Genomic DNA, 8,950 nt, shown 5'->3' with positions numbered 1-8,950 from the left:
CACAGCTCTCTGTGGCAAGGAGTTCCAAAGACTTACAACCCTCTGAGGGAAGAAATTCCTCCTCATCACAGTCCTAAATTGGTGCCCCATTATTCTGAGACTGTGCCCTCTGGTCCTAGACTCTCCCATGAGGGGGAACGTCCTCTCAGCTTTTACCCCGTCAAGCCCCTTAAGAATCCAATATGTCCTAATGAGATCACCCCTCATTCTTCTAAACTCCAGAGAGTAGAGTCCCAAACTGTTTAGCCTTTGCTTATAAGACAATCCCTCCACTCTGTGGATTATCCTCGTGAACTTTCTTTGAGCTGCCTTATTCATCTTTGAGGTGACATGTTGGCTCAGTGGTTAGCACTGCTGCCTCATGGCACCAGGGACCTGGGTTTGATTTCACCCTCAGGCGACTTTCTGTGTGGAGTTTGCACATTCTCCCCTATGTCAGTGTGCTTTTCCTCCAGGTGCTCCGGTTTCCTCCTGCAGTCCAAAGATGTGCAGGTTAGGGTGGATTGGCCGTGCTAAAATGTCCCATAGTGCCCAGGGATGTGCGGGGTAGGATGGATTGGCTATGCTAAATTGTCCCATAGTGCCCAGGGATGTGCGGGGTAGGGTGGATTGGCCATGCTAAATTGTCCCATAGTGCCCAGGGATGTGCAGGTCAGGGTGGATTGGCTGTGCTAAATTGTCCCATAGTGCCCAGGGGTGTGCAGGTTAGGGCGGATTTGCCATGATAAATTGTCCCATAGTGGCCAGGGATGTGTGGGGTAGGATGAATTGGCCATGCTAAATTGTCCCATAGTGCCCAGGGATGTGCAGGTTAGGGTGGGTTGGGCCTGCTAAGTTGTCCCAGGATGTGCGGGTCAGGTGGGTTAGCCGTGGGAAATACTGGGTTACAGGGATAGGGTTGGGACGTGGAACTGGGTGGGAAGCAGTTCGGACAGGCGGTGTAGACTCAATGGGCTGAAAGTCCTGCTTCCACTGTGTAGAAATGCTATGATCTCTCTCCACCATCACATCGATGTAATTATCACCTTGAACTAAAAATAGGGAATGGAGTTTATGTTCATTTCTGGTTCTGGAAGGTTGCTGGTGAGATGTGGGTATCGCTGGCTAGGCTGATGTTTATTGCCCATCCCCAATTGCCCAGAGGGCATTTAAGAATCAACCATGTGGGTCTGGAGGCATGTGTAGGCCAGGTTGGGTAAGGATGGCAGATTTCCTTTCCTTAAGGAGCATTAGTGACCCAGCTGGGTTTTGGGACAATCGGGGCCAACTCTCGGTGTGAATTCAGATTTTTACTTATTATAAATTTCAGCTCCTGCCAACTCACGTCCACACAACATTGGCTGGAGTTCTGGATTATTAATCTGTCAGCAATCTCCCCATAATATTGTCACCTGTCCACTCAGCGAAATGCGGGCACAAATCTGGGTGAAATTTCACAAACCTCACTTCATTTCATTGAGCTTGCCCTGTTAATGTTTTGTGTTCAAAGCTTGAGGGAGTCATGTGCTGCATTTACAATAGAGAAAGCTAATGGAATTCTGTCCTTTAGATTTAGAGGGTTGCAATATAGGGAGGCAGAAGTTAAGCTGCAGTTCGACAAAACCCTTTATTCTGCATTTATTTTCAGGATTTAAGGACTCACTCACACAATTTAGCACGGCTAATCTACCAAACCTGCGCAACTCTGGACTGTGGAAGATTGTATCTCAATAAATGATTTTGTGAATTAATGCATGGTAAGGGGAGTCAGCATCAATTCTCTGTCTTCAGATACTCACCATCTAAGTGAAAAGCATCTAGGGAGAAAAAAACGCAGTGTTAGCACAGTCTCTGGCTATGAAATGGAGGTACCACATTTTCAATACAAAACGTCACATGCTAAAATCGATGCTAATTTTTTTCTGAATACCAGAAGGCATTACTTCTGCCCGTTGAACTATTTAGAAGGTAACTTGAGATGTTGACACTGAGTAATGAACCGAACCATGGACGGTACAACTGATGGGTACAAGATTGTATTATGCAATATCTCAATGGCATTGATGGCACTGTCCATTATCTCAATGCTTCTATTGCGAATTGATATTATTTTTGTTGGTTCAGAGGCAAAGGTAAACTCGCTATTATCTTGCTCAAACAGAGGAAAGCTCTCTCATTAGAGAGAGACAATTAGTGGGGGTTTGACCTGAGGGTCACCACGTCTGACACGAGGGGAAAGGTTGAGAAGGTTGATTCAATCTGGATTCAACCCTTCATGGGTAACCTCAGCTAGTGCGGGAATCAAAGCCACGCTGTTGGTATCAGAAACTAACCACTCAGTGGGTGACGATTCCCCTCCTGCCCATCCATAAATACTTCACTATTCCCCAGCAAAACGCTTGATCTAGTTACTAACCCTCCTATGGCTGCAGATGGTTTCTCAATGCCATTTAGCGTTGTTGTGTTTGAAGGGGGGCTAGCTCCAATATTTCTCTCTGTCTCTCTCTCTCTCTCTCTAATATTTATATATACACATATCTCTCTGAGTCTGAAGGCTTCAGAGCAACCCGTGAGCTCTGTCCACAGTCAACTCTGGACACTTGGAGCTCCGTCCAGAGACTGTGAGCTCTGTCCATGATCTACACTGGACACTTGGAGCTCCGTCCAGAGGCTGCGAGAGCCGATATGGAATTGTCTAAGTTTAGAAAATGATAGGTAAAGCATGTTGATTCCTACCTGCCATGACCACCGCCATCAGGCTGACCAGGAGGAGCACACACGGGTACTCCATGGTTGCAGTGAGCTGTTTGCCTCTAGCTGAAGTGATTTATATGTTGGAAATTCCAGGTTTATATAGTAGTTCTGACTAGCCTCCTGCACCCAACCAAGCAATGTTTGGCTCTCTTTCCAGCAGCTAACACTCTGCCCTGCCCATGAATCAGCCACTCTGGCAGATTGGTTACGGGTCAATCAACAGGCGATGAAATGTCAGCCAAAAGATAAGGCATTGGCCGCAGAGCAGAGAAAGCTGGGAACCTTTTCCCAGTCAACAAATCCAGGTTCAATGCTCCAGCGCCCTTTTCCCCATCCTTTCTCCTCTCGTTAGCACTCTGTTCTTTCCTTTTGGAGACATTGCTCCCCTTCCCCCACGCTGTGATTTTGTTATACGTCTCATCATTGGCTTCAGGTCCCAGACTGCACGCTGCCCCTGCTTGACCTCATTCTTCAAGGATGCCACGTCAGACGTTGGTGAGTTGGCCCCACCCTGCCTCGCCATCTCCTGGCCCAATAATTATTCACGGGGACCATTGTGACATTCAAGATAAGGAGCGTAGAACTTGATGCAAAGGGATAAAATGTTCCATTGTAATTTTGCAGATAGCCAGGAAAGATCACAAGGTTCATGGTTTCAGTCAGATCATTTACATAGGCGCCTTCTTTTTTAACCAAAGGAGGATTTGGGAGTAAATAGAATTATAGAATCCCTTCAGTGTGGAAACTGGCCATTCAGCCTATTGAGTCCACATCGCCCTTCCAAAGAGCATCCAACCCAGACACATCCCATCCATGTAACCCTTTATTTCTCACGGCCAATCCACCCTAACCTGTACATCCCTGGACACCATGGAGCAACTTAACATGGCCAATCCACCCGAACCTGCACATCCCTGTGACACTATGGGGCAACTTAACATGGGCTGAAAATGTGTTGCTGGAAAAGCGCAGCAGGTCAGGCAGCATCCAAGGAGCAGGAGAATTGACGTTTCGGGCATGAGCCTGAAAAAGGGCTCGTGCCCGAAACGTCAATTCTCCTGCTCCTTGGATGCTGCCTGACCTGCTGCGCTTTTCCAGCAACACATTTTCAGCTCTGATCTCCAGCATCTGCCGTTCTCACTTTCTTCTCGGCAACTTAACATGGCCCATCCACCCTAGCCTGCAAATCCTGTGACACGATGAGGCAATTTAGCATGGCCAATCCATCCTAACCTGCACATCCCTGGGCACTATGGGACAATTTAGCATGGCCAATCCACCCTAACCTGCACATCCCTGGGCACTATGGCACAATTTAGCACGGCCAATCCACCCTAACCTGCACATCCCTGGGCACTATGGGACAATGTAGCATGGCCAATCCACCCTAACCTGCACATCCCTGGGCACTATGGGACAATTTAGCATGACCAATCCACCCTAGCCTGCACATCTTTGGACTGGGGGAGGAAACTGGAGCACCTGGAGGAAACCCACACAGACACAGGGGGAGAATGTGCAAACTCCACACAGAGAGTCACCCGAGGGTGGAATCGAACCCGGATCCCTGGCGCTGTGAGGCAGCAGTGTTAACCATTGTGATTGCTCACAGTTTGGAACACCGTGATCAAAGCTCCACTCAATATCTCCTCCTTAGTCAAACTCCTCAACTGTGGGATTACCCAAGTGAACCTCCTCTGAACTGCTCCCAAAACAACTGTATCCCTCCAAAGAGGGATATAATTTGATTAGAAGCAGATATGACAGTAAGATCAGTAATTCCGACAATCTATTCTTGGGCTTGGGTTGGAATTAGAATAAGCTTTATTGTCACGGTTATCAGAGGTAAAGTTTAAAAGACCGCACTTATGACATCATCTTAGGTACAAGGCACAGATAGTTCAAGACAAATTCTTAGAGAAAAATATAGAAAAATAAGGAAGTAAAATGTCCAGTATTACAGGTCACCAGAATAAATGAGGAAATAGAGAAACGAAAGGTTCAGATCAACAGCCCTTCCAACCCAGTCCGCCCTGGCACCCTGTCTCCAGTCTGCATCCAGTATGGCGTTTGCACATTCTCCCCATGTCTGCATGGGTTTCCTCCAGGTGCTCCGGTTTCCTCCCACAGTCCAAAGATGTGCAGTTTAGGGTGAATTGCCTGTGCTGAATTGTCCCATAGTGTCCAGGGATGTGCAAGTTAGGGTGGATCGGCTGTGCTAAATTTCCCATAGTGCCCAGGGATGTGTAGGTTAGGGTGGATTGGCAATGCTAAATTGTCCCATTGTGTCCAGGGATGTGTAAGTTAGGGTGGATTGCCCATGCTAAATTGGCCCATAGTGCCCAGGGATGTGTAGGTTAGGGTGGATTGGCCGTGCTAAATTGTCCCATAGTGTCCAGGGATGTGCAGTTTAGGGTGGATTGGCCATGCTAAAGTGTCCCATTGTGTCCAGGGATGTGCAGGCTAGGGTGGATTGGTTGTGCTAAATTGCCCATAGTTCCCAGGTATGTGTAGGTTAGGGTGGGTTGGCCATGCTAAATTGTCCCATTGTGTCCAGGAATGTGCAGGTTAGGGTGGATTGGCCATGCTAAATTGTTCCATAGTGCCCATGGATGTGTAGGTTAGGGTAGATTGGCCATGCTAAATTGTCCCATAGTGCCCAGGGATGTGTAGGTTAGGGTGGATTGGCCATGCTAAATTGTCCCATAGTGCCCAGGGATGTGCAGGTTAGGGTGGATTGGCCGTGATAAATTGCCCACAGTGTTCAGGGATGTGCAAGTTAGGGTGGATTGGCCTTGACTCCAAACCATGCTGGGTTTCACCTTGAGGCCAGGAGACCGCTCTGGAATCATCTCCAGGCTAGAAGTGCAGGCTGAGGCCATGCCAGGCTGAGAGATCTCCACACCAGTCCTCCAAGAGACCACCACCCAGGCCGAGAGACCGCCATGCTGGGCCAAGACACTGACATGCCAGGCCTAGAGACTACCACACCAGGTCGAGAGACTACCACACAGGATGAGAGACTGTCACGCTAGTCCTCCGAGAGACCACCATGCTGGGTCGAGAGACCACCATACTGGGTTAGCTTTAGGGTTAGCATGAATATTAGGTTTAGGGTTAAGATAGGATTAATGTCAGAGATAGAATTGCAGTTAGGTTTAGTGTCAGGGATAGGGTTAGGGTTAGGGATAGAATTATGATTCGGGTTAGTTTCAGAGATAGGGTTTAGGGTTAGGGTTAGTATCAGGGATAGGGTTAAGGTTAGGGTCAAAGATAGGGTTAGGGTTAGTGTCAGGGATAGCTTTACAACTAGGGTCTGTATCAGGGGTAGGGTTAGGGTTAGATTTAGTGTCAGAGATAGGTTTAGGGTTAGGGTGAGTGTCAGAGATAGGTTTATGGTTAGGGTTGCACTTAGGATTAGCATCAAAGATAGGGTTAGGAGAACTCAAATGAGGAATTAAGAGAGCTGAGACGGGCCATGAAATGTCCTTGGCAAGTAAGATTAAAGGGAATCCCAAGACATTTAAAACATATATTAGGAGGAAACTGGCAGCTAGGAAGAGGGTGGGTCCACTCAAGGAAAAAGGAGGGAATATATGCCAGCGGAGGTGGGTGAGGTCCTTAATGAATACTTTGCATCAGTATTTACAAAGGAGAAGGATATGGATGATAGTAACATCAGGGAAGATTATGTTAATACTCCAGGACAGTTAGGGTTAGTGTCAGGGTTAGGGTTGGGTTAGGGTTAGGGTTAGTGTCAGGGATAGGGTTAGAGTAGTTAAGAACAAGTTTACATTTTAGGTTAAGTTTAGCGTGAGGTCTAGGCTTTGGGTCAAGTTTAGGGTCAGCGTTAGGGTTAGTGTCATGGTCATGGTTAAGGTTATTGTTAGGGTTAGGGTTAGGGTTAGGGACAGGGTTAGGGTTAGGGTTAGTTTCTGGGTGAGGGTTAGGGTAGTTAAGAATAAGTTCACATTTCAGGTTAAGTTTAGCGCGAGGTCTAGGCTTTGGATTAAGTTTAGGGTCAGCGTTAGGGTTAGTGCCAGGGTTATGGTTAAGGTTATTGTTAGGGTTAGGGTTAGGGTTAGGCCTGGGGTTTGACCTGTGCTGCTCCACACTTTAATCAAGGTTTCTATTAGCAATAAAGCCCACAGCTTTCCCACCAGGGCCTGCTGGAAGTGACCAGCTCAAGCAGTGAGACGTTTGGGTCAAAATAGGTCAGCATCACCAGAGAAAATGTTCTTGCCAAGAGCTTGGAACTGCAATGGAACTGCTTAAGCACAGTCCGTGGTTGTGAAGAGCAAGATTTTGCCTGGAGGGTTAATTGCATGTGTTTAAGCTCAGTAGTCGTGTTTTAGTTCCTGAAGTATTTCTGAGCTTTCAGGTCTGTTGGTCCAGCCAGCATTTAGCACCCATCCCACTGCCACTCATAACAAGGTAACTTTGAGGCCTGTCCTTGAAGGGGTGGCAGTGGCCTAGTTGTGTTATTGCTCAGCTATTAAATCCAAAAGCCCTGCATAATATTCTGGGAGTCTGGTTTCAAATCCTGCCAGGGCAGATGGTGGAATTTGAGTTCAGTTTTTAAAAAATTGGAATTAAGGGTCAACCGATGACCATGAAACAATTGTCTGGAAAAATTCCCCCTTTAGGGAAGGAAATCTGTCATCCCTACCTGGTCTGGCCTACATGTGACTCCAAAGCCACAGCAATGTAGTTGACTCTCAACTGTCCTCTGATAATGGCCTAGCAAGCCGCTCACTTGTATCAATCACTAGAAAGTCACACCCATATTAAGTGGACTGCAGCGATTCGAGAAGACAGCTCACCCCCACCTTCTCAAGGGCAAATAGGGATGGGCTACCAATGCTGGCCAGCCAGCGATGCTCAAGTCCCACAAATGAATAAAAAATATCTGCCTGATATTACTGGGCATAAGATCCAGTGACAGTGAATGAGTACCAAGATATTTCTAAGTGTGTGATTTGGGCGGGGAGAATGCGTGTGTGCAAAGGTGACCCTCTATGTTTGCTATCTTGATGGCAGAGGTCATGGATTTGGAAAGTCATGTCCGAGGGAGCTCTGGTGAGTTGATGCTGTGCGTCTTGTAAATGGTACACACTGCTGGATATCGGTGGTAGAGCGGAATGAATATTGAAGGAGGTGGACACAGGGCTCTTGTGTGGGGTGAATGTTACATACAAATATCCTTAATGTTTTACGTGTGAGCATGGACCACCTCAACTGACCCAATGCCCCTTTACCAGCAGCGATCAGATAGGAATCATAGCTAACGGGGTGCCATCTTGTAGTTGGTACACAGTGCTGTTACTGAGCATTGGCATTGGAAGGAGTGGATGCATGCCAACCAAGCGGAGTCTACATTTTCCCTGGATGGTGTCAAGCTTCCCAACTGGGACTGGAGCTGCCTCCATCCAGGGCACGTGGGAAGTATTCCCTCACACTCCTGACTTGTGTCTTGTCAATGGTGGACAGGCTTTGGGGAGTCAGGAGGTGAGTTACTCGCCGTAGGATTTGTAACCTCTGACCTGCTCTTGGAGAAATAAAATGTCAAATTCATTACACGTAGTCTCTCGGGTTGTCCAAGCAGGACTTGTGATCTGCGTTGGAGCTCATGCTCTGTTGGACAAGTTGCCAACACACTGGCCCATTGTATTCACCTCCCTCACGATCAGCTTTATCAGATTATTGGCTGCATTTTCAGAGCCATTCAAAGCTGATTGCAATCGCAAGATAGAAATCCAATGCCTTTGAAGGCAGTGTAGCAGTGAGGTCTTGCATCACGCAGCACAGGCTCGGACTCTGCAGACTCTCCAGATGGATATCCGGGAATGGTTGATCCGGGAATATGGATCACATTCCCGTTCCCGGATCCACCTATCAAAGGATCAGGTTCGGAGTGGGTGTTCAGGTTGTCAGGAGAAATGGGATAGTCAAAGCAATCGAAATTTTGACTTTTATTGCTCAAGGGTAATTAGGAAGAGTTGAGGTGGCCATAAGAGGTTTGGTCTCCAACTTGAGGAGGGGGTTATTTATATTGGAGGCCGTTCAGAGGAGACTCACTCGATTGATTCCAGAGACGAGGGGTTTGTCTTATGGGGAGAGACTGGGGAGTTTAGGCCGATTCTCTCTCTGTCGAGTGAATAAGGACGAGGGGAGATCTGATTGAGGTCTACAAGTTGCTAAAAGGGCATTGACAAAT

This window comes from Chiloscyllium plagiosum, chromosome 48, assembly GCF_004010195.1.
Source record: "Chiloscyllium plagiosum isolate BGI_BamShark_2017 chromosome 48, ASM401019v2, whole genome shotgun sequence".
Lineage (NCBI taxonomy): Eukaryota > Metazoa > Chordata > Chondrichthyes > Orectolobiformes > Hemiscylliidae > Chiloscyllium > Chiloscyllium plagiosum.
The sequence above is the reverse complement of the archived record's forward strand: the minus strand, read 5'-3'. Positions refer to the sequence as shown.